Source organism: Orcinus orca, chromosome 3, assembly GCF_937001465.1.
Source record: "Orcinus orca chromosome 3, mOrcOrc1.1, whole genome shotgun sequence".
Classification (NCBI taxonomy): domain Eukaryota; kingdom Metazoa; phylum Chordata; class Mammalia; order Artiodactyla; family Delphinidae; genus Orcinus; species Orcinus orca.
In genome coordinates this window covers 34125528-34145754 of record NC_064561.1, presented here as the reverse complement: position 1 = coordinate 34145754, position 20227 = coordinate 34125528, and the positions used below count along the sequence as shown (strand labels likewise).

General features: G+C 37.3%; 1 pseudogene; it reads left to right on the top strand.

The window, feature by feature from the left end:
* The first annotated feature begins 356 nt into the window (after positions 1-356).
* Positions 357-19972, top strand: LOC101282906 (pre-B-cell leukemia transcription factor 2-like; annotated as a pseudogene).
* Positions 19973-20227: the final 255 nt, after the last annotated feature.

Here is a 20227-nt window from a genome sequence, read left to right as displayed (position 1 = left end):
ATTTTATATAGAAATTAATGCTAAAAATAAAATAGAACAAGTATAAGAAATGAGGTGGATTTGATAGGGTACAAAGAAAGCAGCTTTATTCTTCTTTCCCACTATATTCCCACTATATTCTCTGACCTGAAATTTCAGGTTGGTCCTCAAAGCTTTCCCAGTAATTTCCAAGGTTTTGACAAACGTCCTCATTAAAAATGCCCAGTCCACACACAGCTGTGCTTGGGCGTCCTTTCTCTCTCTGACTCCATTTTCTCCGCAGCCGGGGGCCAGGGTCTCCTGTGGGGTGCCCAGCGGTACCCCAGATCTCCCTTTAGGGCCAGGATGAACCCCGGGGAGAGCCGGGAGCGGGGGAGATGGGCGGGGATTGGGACGGAGGAAGCAGCACACCCAGCGAGTTTGGGAGGGAAGTAACCAGGTGGGGTCGGGGTCGGGGTCGGGGGCTTGGATTGGTGGGTGGGGAGCCTGGGGGTCCTGGCGAACCTCTGGGCGGCGGAGACCCTGGTGGGGGTAGCGGGGTGTGGGGAGGTCACGGGGACATTCTGCAGCAGGTAGGGACCATCACCGACCAGAGCCTGGACGAGCGAGGCCCAGGCCAAGAAACACGTCCTAAACTACCACCAAATGAAGCCTGCTCTCATTAACGTCCTTCGTGAAATCGAGGAGAAAACCGCCCTCATCATTCGAAACTCCCAAGAGGAAGAGCCTGTGGACCTACAGCTGATGCACTTGGACACCATGCTTCTGGCAGAGGGTGTGGCCGACCCCAAGAAAGGGGATGGCTCAGGGTCAGCAGCTGCTACCACTGCAGCCTCCTGGGGAGGTGTATCCCCTAACAACCCCATCGAACACTTGGACTATCACAGCAAACTTGCCCAGGTCCGCCACATGTACCACTCGGAGCTGGAGAAGTATGAGAAGGCACGAAGCAAGTTCACAGCCCACGTCCTGAAACTGCTGAGGGAGCAAAGCCGCACGCAGTTCATAGCACCCAAGGAGACGGAGCACATGGTGAGCGTCATCCGCCGGAAGTTCAGCGCCGTCCAGAGGCAACGCAAGCAGAGCCCCTGCAAGGCGGCCATGATCCTGCATTCCGGTTCCTGGATGCCAGACGAAGAAACCGTAACTTCAGCAAACAGTCCACTGAGGTCCCGAATGAGTATTTCTACTCCCACCTGAGTAACCCATATCCTAGTGACGAGGCTAAGGAGGAGCTTGCCAAGAAGTGCGGGATCACTGCCTCTCAGGTCCCCAACTGGTTTGGCAACAAGCAGATGCGCTATAAGAAAAATACTGGAAAGTTCCAAGAGGAGGCAAACATCTAGGCCATCAAGACCGCTGGTGAAGCCATCTGGTCCTGGGCTTTTGTTTGTTGGAAGATTTTAAATCACAGTTTCAATTTCATTACTTGTGATTGGTCTGTTCATATTTTCTGTTTCTTCCTGGTTCAGTCTTGGAACGTTATACCTTTCTAAGAATTTGTCCATTTCTTCCAGGTTGTCCATTTTATTGGCATAGAGTTGCTTGTAGTAGTCTCCTAGGATGCTTTGTATTTCTTCAGTGTCTGTTATAACTTCTCCTTTTTCACTTCTAATTTTATTGATTTGAGTCCTCTCCCTCTTTTTCTTGATGAGTCTGGCTAATGGTTTATCAATTTTGTTTATCTTCTCAAAGAAGCAGCTTTTAGTTTTATTGATCTTTGCTATTGTTTTCTTTGTTTCTATTTCATTTATTTCTGCTCTGATCTTTATGATTTCTTTCCTTCTGCTAACTTTGGGCTTTCTTTGTTCTTCTTTCTCTAGTTCCTTTAGGTGTAAAGTTAGATTGTTTATTTGAGATTTTTCTTGTTTCTTGAGGTAGGTAGCTATAAACTTCCCTCTTAGAACTGCTTTTGCTGCACGCCATAGGTTTTGGATCATCGTGTTTTCATTGTCATTTGTCTCTAGGTATTTTTTTATTTCCTCTTTGATTTCTTCAGTGATCTCTTGGTTATTCAGTAATGTATTGTTTAGCCTCCATGTGTCTGTGTTTTTTACGTTTTTTTCCCTGTAATTGATTTCTAATCTCATAGCATTGTGGTCAGAAAAGGTGCTTGATATGATTTCAATTCTCTTAAATTTACTGAGGCTTGATTTGTGACCCAAGATGTGATATATCCTGGAGAATGTTCCATGCACACTTAGGAAGAAAGTGTAATCTGCTGTTTTTGGATGGAATGTCCTATAAATATCAATTAAATCTATCTGATCTATTGTGTCATTTAAAGCTTGTGTTTCCTTATTAATTTTCTGTTTGGATGATCTGTCCATTGGTGTAAGTGAGGTGTTAAAGTCCCCCCTATTATTGTGTTACTGTTTTAGAACTGTTAGCAGTTGCCTTATGTACTAAGGTGCTCCTATGTTGGGTGCATATATATTTATAATTGTTATATCTTCTTCTTGGATTGATCCCTTGATCATTATGTAGTGTCCTTCCTTGTCTCTTGTAACATTCTTCATTTTAAAGTCTATTTTATCTGATATGAGTATTGCTACTCCAGCTTTCTTTTGATTTCCATTTGCATGGAATATCTGTTTCCATCCCCTCACTTTCAGTCTGTATGTGTCTCAAGGTCTGAAGTGGGTCTCTTGTAGACAGCATATATATGGGTCTTGTTTTTGTATCCATTCAGCAAGCCTGTGTCTTTTGGTTGGAGCATTTATTCCATTCAAGTTTAAGGTAATTATCGATATGTATGTTCCTATGCCCATTTTCTTAATTGTTTTGGGTTTGGTTTTGTAGATCCTTTTCTTCTCTTGTGTTTCCCACTTAGAGAATTTCCTTTAGCATCTGTTGTAGAGCTGGTTTGGTGGTGCTGAATTCTCTTAGCTTTTGCTCATCTGTAAAGCTTTTGATTTCTCCATAGAATCTGAATGAGGTCCTTGCTGGATAGAGTAATTTTGGTTGTAGTTTCTTCCCTTTCATCACTTTAAGTATATCATGCCACTCCCTTCTGGCTTGTAGAGTTTCTGCTGAGAAATCAGCTGTTAACCTTATGGGAGTTCCCTTGTATGTTATTTGTCATTTTTCCCTTGCTGCTTTCAATAATTTTTCTTTGTCTTTAATTTTTGCCAATTTGATTACTATGTGTCTCGGCATGTTTCTCCTTGGGTTTATCCTATATGGGAGTCTCGGCAATTCCTGGACTTGGGTGGCTATTTCCTTTCCCATGTTAGGGACGTTTTTGCCTATAATCTCTTCAAATATTTTCTCAGGTCGTTTCTCTCTCTCTTCTCCTTCTGGGACCCCTGTAATGTGAATGTTGTGTTTAATGTTGTCCCAGAGGTCTCTTAGGCTGTCTTCATTTCTTTTCATTCTTTTTTCTTTATTCTGTTCCACAGCAGTGAATTCCACCATTCTGTCTTCCATGTCACTTATCCATTCTTCTGCCTCAGTTATTCTGCTATTGATTCCTTCTAGTGTATTTTTCATTTCAGATATTGTATTGTTTATCTCTGTTTGTTCTTTAATTCTTCTAGATCTTTGTTAAATATTTCTTGCATCTTCTCAATCTTTGCCTCCATTCTTCTTCCGAGGTCCTGGATCATCTTCACTATTGTTATTCTGAATTCTTTTTCTGGAAGATTGCCTATGTCCATTTCATTTAGTTGTTTTTTGGGGGTTTTATCTTGTTCCTTCATCTGGTACATAGCCCTCTGCCTTTTCATCTTGTCTATCTTTCTGTGAATGTGGTTTTTGTTCCATAGGCTGCAGGATTGTAGTTCTTCTTGCTTCTTCTGTCTGCCCTCTGGTCGCTGAGGCTATCTCCAGACAGCTCAAAGGCATCTCATCTTAAACCAATAGCATCGCTTGGTGGAAAAAAAAAGTCCAGATCATAGTTTCATAGTGTTAATACTCATCCAACTTAAATTTCCTCTATACCGGGTTGGGCCAACTTATACTCAAAGTCTGCAGTGAGCTGGCTGAGCTAACGGTGAGAATGGGAAAAGGGACTGGGGGTACCCTTAATTTCTCTCCTCTTCCCCCAACTTAGTCTTCACATCTTCCTCTACTATGCTGATTCTTGGTCCTCCAGGGATGGGTAGAAGAGCAAAGTGAAATTAGGGCAGACAAAGTGTTGCATGAGAGAATTGTAAGTTTTACCAGGGTTCTCTGGATGAAGAATACTTCTACATTATGGAATCTTTTGTCTTTTGGAGTACTTTTGCAGGTTCCCTGGAGCTTACCACCTCTAGGGTTCTGTAAGTATAGTTTGCTGATAAAGGCAGTGCTCCCTCTGTCTGCTTAGACCTCCCCTCAGTGCCTACTTTCCAGTAGAGTCTTCACAGTTACATGAAACCCATTTGAGTAAAGCCCATTTTAAGACTCCCTAACAAAGACATGAGGGACAAAACATCTTGTCTACCATGGTGGGAATGTGACTCATTCCTATAAGAGGATGCTATCTTCATTCTGCTACCACATGTCTCTCTAGCCAGCCTCACTCTTATAGAATTTTTCTGACCTGAGCCCCTATATTCCTCAGTCTAGAGGAATCTCATAATCTCTGAGTGTGGTTCCTTGAAGTCCTTCTGTTTGATTAGAGAAGGACATGGAGGAAGGCAGAGAAGATGCCCTAGTCTTCCAATATGTCCCTCCTTAAAAGAATTCTCTACAGTCTGCTTGATGGATTTCCTACCTTCCCCTCATACATTCTTCACCTAAGTAATGAGCCCATGGCTGCTAGTCTGGTTTCTTTATTTCTTAGCATATCTTGCATAGATATCTGATCTGGAATCTATTTTTTTTCTGTTTTTTCGAGCCTAAGCCTAAAATCCTTTAAGACAATAAGGAAATTTGCATTTCATAGTCAGATATATTTCCTAATGTGTCAATTGTATAGGCTACTGAACTAAAATAATAAACATAAACTAAATTATATTTAAGAATAAGAAAAAAGATGAAAAATATTTTAAAAAATTTAAACATATTTTTATTAAGTGTAAAAACTATTTTATCACAGTAAAAATATTAATACCTTCTTACTGAGTATAACATGATTGATTTTTTAAAAATATTTTGAAAATCTGAATATAGTCTCCATGTTACAGTGACCAAATATCTGGATTTTAAGTTCAGTTTATTTTTATAGGTGATATTAATGACTTTTGTGACTGAAAGATAGTAACTCTCAATAGTACACAGGTATAAGGAGAAGTACATGATTTGTTGTGTTTACTATATTAATCATGATGCATACTTTTTAATCACATCTACTAATTATGGAACGATTTTTATTGAATTTTTATCTGTAACATTTCTATGTTTGGTTATATAGCTCAGTTTTTCTCAAACAAATTGGAAAGGCTTATAATTCAGTGTATTTTAACACATGGGTTCAAGATATGCTGAAACTTTTTCTTGAGCATAGATTAGAAAGTTCTGTTTCCATTTTTAGTGTGCACATATGAAAGTTGATTTGGTAACAAAATCACGAAATGATCAAAACAATTCCAAGCATTCGTTTTCTAAATACTTTTTCCTTGTATACGTTTTTTAATAATGGTGATTTTCTCACTCCCTGTTAAAGCAGAAAGTGACTCAAAGGGAAAGATTAAGTGGTCATTTTTCAAAATTATTTTATAAGCTGCATAGTTTTGACGGCCAGCCATCATAAAAAAAAATTAAATGATTTTCTCTCTTTTTTTAAAAAAAAAATATATGTATATTTATTTATTTATTTATTTTTGGCTGTGTTGGGTCTTCGTTTCTGTGTGAGGGCTTTCTCTAGTTGCGGCGAGCGGGGGCCACTCTTCATCGCGGTGCATGGGCCTCTCTTGTTGCGGAGCACAGGCTCCATACGTGCAGGCTCAGTATTTGTGTCTCACTGGTCCAGTTGCTCCGCGGCATGTGGGATCTTCCCAGACCAGCGCTCGAACCCGTGTCCCCTGCACTGGCAGGCAGATTCTCAACCACTGCACCACCAGGGAAGCCCTTGTCTCTTTTAATAGCTGTTTTTTTAAAAAAAGATGAATACTTTTTTTCACTCTGCATTTGATTTACTTATTTATTCATTTATTTATTTTTACAGTGAGCTGACCAGTGAACCTCACTTAATACAAAAGATTCTCATAGCTTCTCTGTCATTCAAAGTATGTCTTTGTTATTGTTATTGTTATCCTCCTTGAACTGTCTGTAGCACCTGTTATTATTCTAATTTCAACTTATTTGCTTTAATAGCTTCCCTGCTAAGACTCATTGAATGGATTTCCAAGTGTAGTGATAGCTTTTCAGCTTTACTCCACAGTAGCTCTCTTTTTTCTGTCTATCTTGCTCTCAATTCCAGTCCGATAAACTGCTCTATTAGTGGTTGTCCTTGCAGTTAAAATTTTTCTTCCCCACTTAAAGCTTTTTTCCCCTTCACTTACTACTGTTGAGGACATGCTTTTTGGATACATTGTTTCTTTTCTAGCTGCTTTAGTTGTAATTTTTATATGTGAAATGCTATCTAGCAAATGTATATGTAAACCAAAAGAAGGCTGGAAAAATGTATTTTATTTATTCAGCTGTATAACAAAAATGACTTAGTTTGTCATAATACGTATTTCTTCATAGTTTCAGCAACATTTTCAGTGCATGTGACAACACTATTTGCAAACAAAATAATGCATTTTAATTTGTTGCCAAATCATTTGCCACAAAATATCTCAGTCATTTTTACTGTGTCAGGAAAAACGAATGTTTCCTCAAAGGGAAAATTTTTGTCTTTCATAAGGAAAAGACTTCAGAGGAGACTCTGAATGCTTACTTTAAAAATATCTTGCTGGGCTTCCCTGGTGGCGCCGTGGTTGAGAGTCCGCCTGCCGATGCAGGGGACACAGGTTCGTGCCCTGGTCCGGGAGGATCCCACATGCCACGGAGCGGCTGCGCCCATGAGCCATGGCCGCTGAGCCTGCGTGTCCGGAGCCTGTGCTCTGCAACGGGAGAGACCACAACAGTGAGAAGCCCGCGTACCGCAAAAAAAAAAAATCTTGCTAATTGTGATGGCTTTATTTTAACATTAATACTCATATCTTAAGACAACATAAACACTGATGAAGCAAATTTCATCTATATTTCCAATGAGCCCTAGAAAATTCCAAAAATTTCACCAATTTCTTATTAGGCCTGATGATTTTTTTAAACCTAGTATTGTGGTTAAGGAAAAGTGTGTTGTTAATGAACAGTAGACCGAGTGTTGGCTTACCCATGTTTTTGTTGCCTACTTGGGCTTAGATTATTAGTATTGTCTTAAATTTGTGGTTTATGTGCAGTGATCTTTTAAAACTATACCATCAGTTTACGGAAGTTACTTTGTTCAGAACTTTAGAACATAGTTCATAAATTCATTTAGCATGGCTCACATAAACATCTGTGTTTCAATATGAGGAAAATGAACAAAAGAGTGAGGGTGTTTCCACCAGTCTCCTGTAGAACTTTACACTTCCCTCAGGATAGCATCACAGTACACCAAACCCTATGGACTGCCCTGCAGACCTGATGAAAGACCAGAGTCATTCCACATATTTGATATTACTAAAACCTTTAAAAGATTTTTGGATTATATTCTCTAATATTTTCTTTGTACTCACCAGCAAATGTTTGCACATCTTGTGGTGTCTTAGTCTGATCAGGTTGTATAACAAAATACCACGGGCTGGGTGGCTTATAAACAACAGATATCTGTTTCTCACAAGTTCTGGAAGCTGGGAAGTCCAAGATCGAGGCACCAGCATGGTCACACTCTGGTGAAGCCCCCCTTCCTTGTCCATAGCCAGCACCGTTATGCAGTGTCTTTACATGGTGGAAGGTCTAGGGATCTCTGTGAGGTCTTTTCTATAAAAACACTAATCTCATTCATGATGATTCCGCTCTCATGACCTAAGTACCTCCCCAATGCTCCACCTCCTAATACCATAATCTTTGGGGCTTAGGATTTCAACATATGAATTTTGGGTGGCACACCATATTCAGACCATAGCAGCTGATGTACACACGTCACACTTTTAAGAATTTTGTTCTAGATCAAATTCCTCCAAAGATGGGGACCTCACCTCCAAACAAGAAAATTATTCTAACAACTCTGACAAGTTATAAATGCTAGAAATTCCATCATCATACGGATCCAAAATCTATTTACTCATAACTTTTAACCACTAGTCCTATGTCAGCCAAAGGAGGCAGACACAGAACAAGTGCTTTTAATATTTCATTATTCTCTAATGCACAACATGTGGGTTACCAAATGATTTGTATGGTTAAAACAGTTATCACCCTCATCTAAGCAGAAATTGCTTTCATGTATTTCCAAAATAATTGTCTAATAGAGTTTAAATGATATCTAGGATTAAATGACAATTTGTTCACAAACTCTGTTTCATCACGTAATTCACAAGTACAGAAATTCTGTAATTCTCCTGAGTAGTTCTTCTGAACTGACCCACAGATATTCTGAAACTTACATCTCTTTAGCTCTTTTGATTCAGTTGGAAAGAACTTACTTCCTCTCTGTACAGATAGTGCTCTTACTAAAAATTGTCCCTTCATTTCCATGGAATGAACTGATGCTGTCTTTGAGGTGAAGGTTTGCTCTTGTGCCATTTTAATGTTAAACTGAGATCAGGGAAGAGGCTCTGCTGGAAGATTTCACTATGAATGCCATACCAAAGGCGATAACTCAACATATCATCTAGAAAATTCCCCAAAGTGGCCTCAGTGCAATGACAGACACAATCTGACAAGAGACTGTCACTTCTGGTGGTGTGATTTTAGCCTCTGAACAATAAATATGAGAACAGTGAAAGGTGCACAGTCAAAAATCCCACACACTCCCCAAATGTAATTCTAGAGTTAGCTGTGTTAGAGATGGTCCTGATTTGTTTGGGCCTTATAGTCTTCAAAGCAAAGATTATTTATCTTAAGAGGTTTTTGTTTGTTTGTTTGTTGTTTTTGTTTTGTTTCCTTTCTTGATGACAAATTCTCAGAACATGGACTCTTAGCCAGTGGCCTGATAGTGAATTCACCGGTGGGGTTTCAACTGCCGTTAAACAAAGAGTCTGTTTACATTTCACAGCAAGGTCACATAAACAGTTTCTTCTAGTTGTGATCATACATCTTTTGCCCATTAACATAAAATTAGATGACCTTATAAAATACCCCCAAATTGGACACTGTTAAAAGTGTATGCTGATAACAATCATGGTAAGACAAGAGGCATAGACCAGGACCATCCCAGGAAAACCTGGCTATCTGGTCATTCTGTGTAAAGTGTGTGATGGCCATCAAGACACAGCCAGTGAAACCCGGGCTTTCCACAGAAGTGTTCCCCTAATCTGACTACATCAGAATCCCAGGGCTGGTTATTAAAAATGTTGATGCCCTGTCCTTACTTCCTAGATGGTTGGATTGCCCATATTTTTAGGTCCCTGGGTGATTCTGATGATGACAATAATCAACTCCAAACTATTATAAGCTTCTTCCCTCTGAAATTTCTCTACATTGTTTCTCACAGTGGAATTGCTATATACACACAGCCTATTCATCCTCTACATATATTTTAAAATCTAAGATACATATTTTCCATATTTTAACATCTTGAAAATATGGATGTACCCTACAGTTGTTGGCAGGGGAAATTTTTCCCCTAAACCTCTTGGTTCTTTTGACTGATCTAATAATTACATTGATACAAGATAGATTAACAGTGAAAAAATTTAATACGTACAGAGGTCTCACAGGTTTAGGACCCAAGAAGCAACAAAAGCAGGTTGTTTATATACCTGTTACACAAAGAAACAATAAATTTGTGAGCACTGACAAGACAAAGAAACTTAGGCTTGTGTACTAGTTAGGGAACAAAATATGCAGAGTTTATTTACACAGCCTTCTCGACCCTGAACTCCCTATATCTGGTGATAAGGATGTCTCTCTACCTCCTAGTACAGGGATGGTACCTGGGAGATTTATTTCCTGCTTTCAGGGTGACAGAGTGGAGGGTCAGAGTGTCCTTCTTGCACTGGCTGTTCCCTAAGTAACTTTAATTCAAAATAATCAATATGCCACTTTGTCATATTTTGGGGCAGCCTACCCTTAACCCCATCATGATCAATGATATCTTAAAATCGGGATATAATTTTTATTGCCTGTGCGTTCATAGACTTTGTTTTTCCTGGAGGCATGACTGGACAACTGTTGACGTTTCAGTGAATAAGCCATTTGCAGATAAAATGAAGAAATAATGTAAGACCTAGTTGTTATCTGAGAATTTTCTGTTGACACCTTCAGGTACAAGTAAGAAAACAGAAGCATCAATTTTTACATAATAGGTGTCAGCAAATTTGGAAAAAATTCCTGGAGGCAATACTGGTGGGGAGTGGGGGGCACTTTTAAGAAAATATTTCATTACCAGTGAATTTGGTGGCACAGGATGATACCCTGTAAGAAAATTCAGCCACTGATGGCTCAGAGTTGAAGAATGATTCAGAATAATTGGATACGGGGTGAAGAAATTTTAAGAATTTCTTAAAACGATTGTTTACATTAAATTTTCCTTTTTGTGTATAAGAGTGCTATGATAAAAATCTAAGTGCGGATTAATCTAAAAGAGTTCTTTCAATTAAAAGTGACAAATTCAACGTGATAAAAAACATGATATTATTTATGTGGCAGAAGTTTTAACTTCTCAGTGGTACATAAGAAACACTGTATTATAATTGACAATGTCTGAGACTTGATGATACATGGTTTCTGCACTAGTCAAAAAGAAAAAAATAAGTTAAATCCTTTAGGAATTTTGCTGACTATTTCACTGAGGCAGCACGTGCCTCAGAGTGAGGGTATATCAAGGAACATTAATATCAGTTCATCTCAGTTTCTCCGTACCTCTAATAATATGAACATTTCCTCACAAAGTGTGTGAATTCAGTGTTGAAGCTTTTTAAAATATGTTGCTCTAAAAGTAATTATCTGAAGCTCTATCTGGAAAGTTCTATGTTAGAAAAAATTTAGCTGGGTGAGTTAATGTATTTTCAAGGGCAGTATCTAGTCTGCATAATGACAAAAACAAGCCAAAGCCTGTTTAAGATACGACTCCGCTACACACACACACACACACACACACACACACACACACACACACACACAAGAAATAACAGCACTCCCTGCCAGACTTAATAGGATGCTTACAAAGTTGTTAAACACCCAGAGCAGTCAGGAAGAGGAGACTCAGGCCTACATAAGTAGGGTGTTTGGTCCCGGCCCCCATATTCCACAACTTTCCCCTCCAGTTATGTTTCTTTTCAGCCTGTATAGGGAAGCCCAGCTGCCAGCAGACAACAGGCTGAACGGTAGCCAGCTGCTTTTATAACTGTGTTAGCCAGAAGCCCTCATGAGAAATATTTTTCCTGGAAAATAAATTATAACATGTCTAAGTGGTGCCTGACAAAGCTAAACAGGAGGCATGCTGCTCTGTTGCAAGTTCATCTGCAGTCTCTGGGTAGGGAGACAAATAAAAGCACTTCATCAAAATCAGTCACACAAATCCAGGAATACCCAGAGGAGACCACTAAACTCTAAATACCAATCAATTTCTCCAACTTTTTTTGTCAAACTTGCAAGTCCTTTTAAGCACTGTCTTCTTGAATTGCCTGGCAGAAGCTGGCTGGTATGGAGGAAGATCAGTTTGGGGGCCTTCTGTGACACAGTGGCTTATCTAGCTGAGGACCCTTATTGCTGAAGGGGTTTTTCGGCCTTAGAACATCAATGAAGTAATGTTAAAGCTAAAAGTCTGCTTTCACTTCTATATATTCACAATGTGTCTATTCAAAGAGGTTTGCCTAAATATACTAGGAAATTATATAAATAGAAAGTGCATTAAGAAGCTGCCCCTGTGATTGCAAGTTTAAAACTGCACCTGGGAAAGCAACTCAAAATGTAGCCTGCAGATATTTTAATATTTGCTGATCTCATAATAACCACAATATCACTAGGGCAAGGCATTGATGATTTAATAAGATGCTAGTCTCAGTCTTGACCTTGATTTAATCAAGGTCTTATGGTGGTATTTAATCAAAGTATTTACTGATGAACCTATTATGCTTAAGATACTTTGCTAGTTTCTGCAGTGATGCATCATAGTATATACCTTTCAGAAGTTTATATTTTCATTCAGGAATCTAATAGTCAGAAGAGATGGGTTTTTTCCAGGCTATGCATTTGACTAGTTGTGTGACCATGAGAAAGTCACTTAGCTTTTATTGAGGAGGCTTTTGGCATGTGATTTACATACAAAAAGCTCATTTTTTAAAACTCATGAATGGAAGAAGGAAGACCAACTTTGCGCCTGTTGAAGTATGGAGAACATCAATCAAGGTGACAATAGAGATGGAGAGGAGTGGATGGGTCCATGAAATATTTGGAGAAAACCTCCACAGTTCTACCAAACGCTACTTGCCAGGCTAAGGAATGCCATATTAAATTTACATTGATTCTGTGGAGCTGGTGAGGTTTTCATTTGGAGAACTGAAAGATAGGGCTCTAGATGTGGGACCTTCAAATATCATTTAATCTCACTGGAGATCAGTCTTCTCTATAATGAGATAGAGGTAGTACCCTTGTGACCCATCTCTCTTTCAAGAATATACAAAGTATAAACAAATGATAGGTGTGAAAATAGTTGGAAAGCAAAATTCTTTTTGGATGTGCAAGGCAGTATTATTATTTGCAGAAATGTTTTAAGTGCTAAGGATTCAAGTAAGTGGGCCATTCAGCTTTTAAATTGTCTCCTCTAATAGCTGCAGCCATATGTAATTTACATAATATAAAATTAAAGACACTAAAACAGTTAGAAAAATATGACTATTTTCTTAAATGCATCCCATTCAAATTAGAGAAATCTAAGGCCCAATATCACGAGGTCAAAGTAGTCTTACTCAAGCCTGACTTCAAATTGCCTTAATTTATGAAATAGATTCATCCATGAGGACATTGCCAAATCAGATAATGTTAGAGCAATTCCAGCCATGAAATTAGATAGTGTCTACATGTTGATAAACTCTAATTTTGTGCAGATTGCACTGGATTTATTGATTTTTTCCCCATGGCTAATAACAAAACAGAATTATGTTTATATTATAGAGTAATCTGATTTTAAAAAAGGACAAAATATAAGTTCACAGCACGAACGTGTGAACCACTGGGCCAATACCCAACATGACTTGGGATAGACAGAGGAGTCTTGTTATATGAGTATAATTGGTTAACAACAACAAATAAAAGCAAAGGTGATTTCACACTTCAGGAAATGTTTTGATTCAAGTTACCTCTTGAAAAATAAAATTAAAAGCCATGAAAAAAGTTGCTGTCGTATTTTTAAAATGTAGGTCAAAAAAGCAACTATGGTCTGGTTTTTTGAAGACCAACTCAACTGCAGATTTCTTAATTGTACAGAGTTATACATAATTCCATAAAATGGTTTGTTTGTTAGAAAGTAAAATTTATGAACTCTCCCAATATTTAACACATATTTTATGACTCATGCAGCTGTTTCATTCTGAAACTTACCTAATTAATTCTAGTCATATGCTATATGTCTCCATATACATTGCTTTAAAGATCTCATAGTTAAAAACTGACTTGGAAATAGGAAGCCTATCAAAAGTTTTATCATTTAAGTGAAGTTTAAGAAAGTTGTTTAAGGCATGCTTCATAGACGTTGGTTCTATGAGCAACCCTCGAGCCTACATATTCTTTTCTTTTTTGTTGTACATTTATCTCTCAGTGGAAAAATATAATATTGTAAAAGCACTAGAATTATATAAAAAATATGATGGCAATTATGACAAAGGATGGATTTGACACAGCCCAGTTGGTTAATGTTAATAAAACTAATTTGTTTTGTAAATACAGAAATATTTCACTGTACCTAAATATAAGCGTAGTTTAGACTGAGAAGCATTGGAACCAGGAACCAGAGTCATTAGTAACATTGGCATACTCCAAATCTCTGGTTCACTCTCTCTCTGCCTGTTCCTACCCCCATGCCCCATAGAGTGGCTTTCTCTAATTTTTTTTTTTTTCTTTTTTTTTTTTTTGCGGTACGCGGGCCTCTCACTGCTGTGGCCTCTCCCGTTGCGGAGCACAGGCTCCGGATGCGCAGGCTCAGCGGCCATGGCTCATGGGCCCAGCCGCTCCACGGCATGTGGGATCCTCCCAGACGAGGACACGAACCCACGTCCCCTGCATCGGCAGGCGGACTCTCAACCACTGCGCCACCAGGGAAGCCCCTTTTGTTTTGTTTTGATTTTTGTTTTTCTTGCATAAAATTGTTCAGAACTGGAATTTTGTTGTTGTTAAAACCAACAAAGTGACTTGAACCCCAGTGACCCAACTCAAAAAATACATTTAAAGAAAACTTAATTAGTCTACTATAGGGGAGGTATCTACTCAATTGATTTTGGTCAGGGAGATGAGCTCACGTAGTCCAAATGTGTCGAGGTGAAGGGGGGGAGTAGAAATTTCTTAAAAGTTGTAATTGAGCTGGGGCAGGTGCCCAGAAATTTTCTACTCCATTGTTAATTCACCAGTGCTCATTTTCATGGGATGTTTATATTAAAATGCTGGAGGCACAGTGCCATTGCTATTTCTTGGTCTGTTTTAACTTCTCTCTGGTAAGTGTATTGTACATATGAAAATGTACACTTCAAAGAATGAGAGGCACACTCTTTCTATTTGGGACCACGTTTGAAATGTGGCCAGTCAATAATTAACTAAAGTTAGTTCCTATACATTGACTTTAGTTAGTTTCTGGGAAATTAATGAAAAATAGCATTCCAGTTGTAGTATATCTCTAGAAAAAAGAAATTCTATAAAAGAGGATTGTCTGAGACCAAGAGGAGGGGGAAGAGCTAGACTTTTTGTTAGATATTTCAAATATCAGCCTAAATGGTTAAATGCAAATTAAGAACTTCAGTTCAGTTCTAAATATTTATAAATCATTCCCCCAATCTGAAATATCTATTATAGTTAGCAAAGCTAACATTTATTGAAATTACACGAATGTGTGAAGCAGGATGCTTCCTCTTTGCACACATTGCTTCATGAAATTCTAAGAAGTAGGTATATTTTATATTCACATTTGAATATTAGAACGTTTAAGAGTTGCTTGCGGGGCTTCCCTGGTGGCGCAGTGGTTGAGAGTCCGCCTGCCGATGCAGGGGACACGGGTTCGTGCCCCGGTCCGGGAAGATCCCACATGCCGCGGAGCAGCTGGGCCCGTGAGCCATGGCCGCTGAGCCTGCGCGTCCGGAGCCTGTGCTCTGCAACAGGAGAGGCCACAGCAGTGAGAGGCCCGCGTACTGCAAAAAAATAAAAAAATAACATCCAAATGATTGGCTATCATTAAAAGAGTAAGTAGTGTGGAGATGCTAGTACTCACAATATGATTACCTCTACTTTACTCATGAGGACACTGAAACTTAGAGGAAGGGATTTCTATCTAGAAATCTGGTCACCAGCTCAAGCTCCATTGTCACTTTACTTGAGCCATCAGACATAATAGACTAATATTTCTTTAGAAAATATTGTCTATCAAAGCCCAAATCTAAAATGAATAAAGAAAGATAACAGGAAAACTTATTGACCTGAAAATATAATAGTAGCAATATTAAGAATATTAAGGATAATGGCAAATGTTCACTGGAGACAATATCTATCAAGTTGTGTATACATTATCTCATTAGATCCTCACAATAAGTCCATGAGTTAAGTACTGTTGTCTTTTATTTTCCAAGCTTCCACAGAAAGTGGCAAAGATAAAATTTAGATCAAAAAAGGCAGACTCTTGGTTCTGGGATAGTAACATGATGCCATCCCACATTCTACACAACGTGCTATGGTTTTCAAAGCCTTTACCATGCCTTAAAAACGTCAGCCTTGTGTGTGTGTGTGTGCGTGCCTGAATGTGGTGTCCGTGTATTTTCATCTGTTGTGGTGTTTTAGAAGAAAAGTACCCAGAACATGGGAGGCCTCACATATTTTTGGTACCGATCACTATTTTTCTCCTGTTATGCCTCCTACTTCTAAAAAAGAATATACTCAAGCCACATAATTCTCTAGGGTCTTCTGCCATGCCGTACCATAGGACTAATTATATGCCTATCTTCCCCACCCTAATGCAAGCTTCTTGAGGTGTGGATTACACATTGTTTATTTTAGAACGCCCATCATGTTTTTCACAGTAAATCCTCAGCAATATGTTTAACAAATGCTATAAGCATGGTGAATGGTATAAATACATGTAACTGTTTAGCTCTATTCCAATAGGCACAGAGCTACCTAAATATATCAAAATGAAATTCTCCTATATGGGCTTTATACAAAATCTACTTGCCTTCAGTGGACGACCATCTACAAAACTAAATTAGAACAAGCTTATTACCTTACATAATTATTCTTGAATGTGTAAAATCAAGTAGTTCTCAGAGCCATTTTACATAATACTCCTTGTTTAACATTTCTAAAACAATCAACATGGTTCTATGCAAAGAATATTTCAATTAGTTTCTCTCAATGAATGGTGTTTCAGAATATTAGAGAATACAATACTTGAAGATGTGCTTTGCAAAGCAAAAGCAAGCTTTGAATTTATGATCCGTCCTTTTAACCTTTGTTCATGTCAGGGATAACAATATATATTAGCACTTCGGTTACCCTCCCAGATAAGTAATAACTGTCATATGAATCATTAAAACATTTTAAGGCATTAAATTTCATTATAGCTGTTCTTATTACAGTTGCATTAGTTTAACAGACTTTTTGCATCAGTAGAAATAAAAGATCAATTCTCAATAACTCTTTTCAAAATTGCCTAATGATCCCTTATCTACAATATGACAAATAAATTAAATAATATTTTCAGTGAGTAATTTCTCATTTTGGACTATATTATGAAGACCAGAAAAGAGCAATGAAAGCTTTTCCTCAAACAGTTCCATAGTATGCAGATAGGCATGGTGCACACTGCTTTAATAAATGAAGCACCATCCTGATGGTTTGGAGGAGTGCTAGCTATACTTAACATACCCATCCATCTTAGCGTTCTTAGGTTTATTCTGTTTAGAAGATGGCTAAATCTCAGTGGACAAAGCTTTAATTCCTTTCAAATGTCATTGGCTTGGAATGCTTTGATCATACTGAGATTTGTCCAACCCCTGTCATGGCAATTCTCTGATGATTTCAGGCTGATTTGCTTTGTACATCAAAAGCATGAAAGGACCATTCTACAACACATGCTTTTGGCTCAACATTTTGAAGTCTCTTGAATACTCATGAGTTCTATTGTTACAAGAAGTGGCGCACTGTTAGACACGCAGAAAATATGGTGACTAGTTGCCCCCAGCCTTTATTTACTTTTTCTCAAAAGGATTCTTATGTGGCTATTCCTCCATTACTTTATTACTGTGTTCAAATAAGTAGTTACTTTAAACATATAAAAGATGATTCTAAGTTATGTTCTAATGCTAACATGTCAAACTTTAATTTTGTCAGATATAAAACTCTTTAAGTAATGGAAAAATTAAAAGTCAAGAACTAAAATCAATAGGTATTTGAAAAGAGTGATGATCACAGTGGTTTATAATCCACCAGTTTCTGAACTTACATTTCAGATACTGTAATAGCAAATATTCTAGAGAAATAGACATAACTCTTGTTTATTTATATCAGGATGCAAGTCTTCTGTAGATCTTTGTTCCTTTTTGCTATTTGTCTTTTGGTCTTGTGTGTGTGTGTGTGTGTGTGTGTGTGTGTGTGTGTGTGTGGTGGGGAGGGGGTGTTAGGCAACCAGATAATAAACAGAAAAAAATTGAAATGTGAATTAAATTTAAATTGCCCAGTTAATATTTATACAATAGGATGTTAAATTCAAAGAGAGTTTTATCTATTGATTCTTATAACAACCTAGAAGGCTGGAGCATGTGCTGCTGTTTCCACTCATTGTCATCATCACTGAACAAAGATAAGTGATGTTAGTACTAGGAATGTTAGAATTTAGATGTGAAGGATACATTATCAAGATAATAACAATGGCTGGCATTTATTAGTCATTTACAGTGTATCTGGCACTTTTCTAATGTACAGTTTTCAGAAGTGTCCTATGAGCTAGATTCTATTATTACCATGGTTTTACAGATAAGGAAACTGGAAGGTAGATGAATAAACTGTACAAAGTCCAAAGGCAGTTGATCATCAGAGCCCATGTTTCTAGCCTTTGTGCTCTACTATCTCCCATATAGAATATTTTACCTTCTCTGGTATTAAGATATTTTATGATAATTTTAGATTTCAAAAGTTTCCCCAATGATAATTTACTTTTTCACACCAAAAGATCTGTTCCAGTTTGCAGCAATCTAGTCAACAATTCAAAATTTTCATTATTGAGTCTTGGGCTAGAGGGTATACACTTGTTTTACAAAGATTTTAAAATGGCTATAATGAAACAATCGTTCCATTACTTAAAAATTACAGAAATATTTACTTTCTATTTGCTAATTATTTAATGGAAACATTTAGCAAATGTTTCTCTCTTAAACCTTTTTTATTGTTTGCCAATCAGAAATATATATATACATATATAAACATACACACACATATATATGTTAGAGAACATGCACAACTAATAGATTTTATAAATTTGAATGTTCAAAAATCTCTGATAATCATCGCGTATTCCCAATTCAATATAATATCACCATTAAATCTTATATATGTTCTAATTACCGCTTAAAGCTTGTAAACATTATAATTATATGTTACGATTCTTCAGTTACTCATTAAAAGTAGTAAAAAAATCTTTGATGAAATGCCTGTCACGTCATGTCAGTTAATATTTAACACCTACAGCTATCTATGCAGTGAATTATTTTCAGACCTTATAACTTAGCAAATTACAGATACATCAATTGAATTAATTTGGGGTTGGTTTAACTAAGGTATAAGCCCTGAAAAGACTAAAAGAGATCAGCTATATCTAAATATGTTGGAAATATGAAAATATAATGCAATGTATTTTTCAATATATATTAGGAAATGAGTAGAGTGTTTTAAATAAAGATAATTGAGTGTAAAGAAGTAATATTTTAATCCTAAATTCTATTCAGAACAATTACTTTAATTCTTCTTAAGCCTTGTAAAATATGAATTGTTGAAGCTGTATTTTAAGCTTTTATTTCATAACTTGTTTTATTATTAATAATTCCATTTTGCATTCATAGTGTGCTTTAAAATAATTTAATAAAATTATAATTCACCTATTAAAATATATGATAAGAATGACCTGAACGCTTAATAATTAAACTCATCAGACATTGTTGATGAGAATTTACTGCTGTGAGCAACTTGAATACCAACTCTGAGAATATGAATGTAAGTAGTGATAGAAAATCCAACCCCTAGAGGTGATTGTCAACTCTGTTTCTTGTTTTCAGAAACATTAAAATATGGGAAAATGTTCATCTGAAAGCCAGGAACATAAAATATATTCCCCCCAGTGCAAATCTGAGCCCAGATGTTTTGTTGTGGGTTTGCAGAAGGAGTATATTCATGTAATAATTTCTTGGTTTCCACTGCTTCTTTAAAATGAATCAATTTAGTACATTCTACAAAATGCCAATGATCCCCATGAGTTCTGAGCATTATCAAAGCTAAGAATATTATCAGGTAGAAAGTATATAATTTGGACTAATTTTGAAATGGAATCATGTATCTAAGCCGTGTATGCTGCACATTTCCTACGTTGTTACCAACAATTTTATAACAATTATTCTGTTTCTCTAACTATTTACAAGGAAACGGCCCCTCTTCATTTCATTCTTGGCTCTATGGAAACAGCCTTTGTGAGAAATCTGGATTCCATTCTCAGGATAAATCCAAGCTGACTGGCACCAAGTCTATGGAGTAGAACATTTATATTCTCAGCCAAAACAACTCACTTATAAGGGAAAAACAATCATTTGGATCTGTGAATTGGTTTCCCATGTTGATTTTAGTCACATTAAATAGAAACAGCCTCTGTCTCCATGTTTAATTGTTCTCTAGTTCTCTCCTGATAATAAGTGGAGATTATACCAAACCTCATTCAAATAGCAAGAAAACAAATGAGACTAGAACTAAAGTACAATTTTTATAACGTGGAGAGCATAAAAAAGCCTTTTTA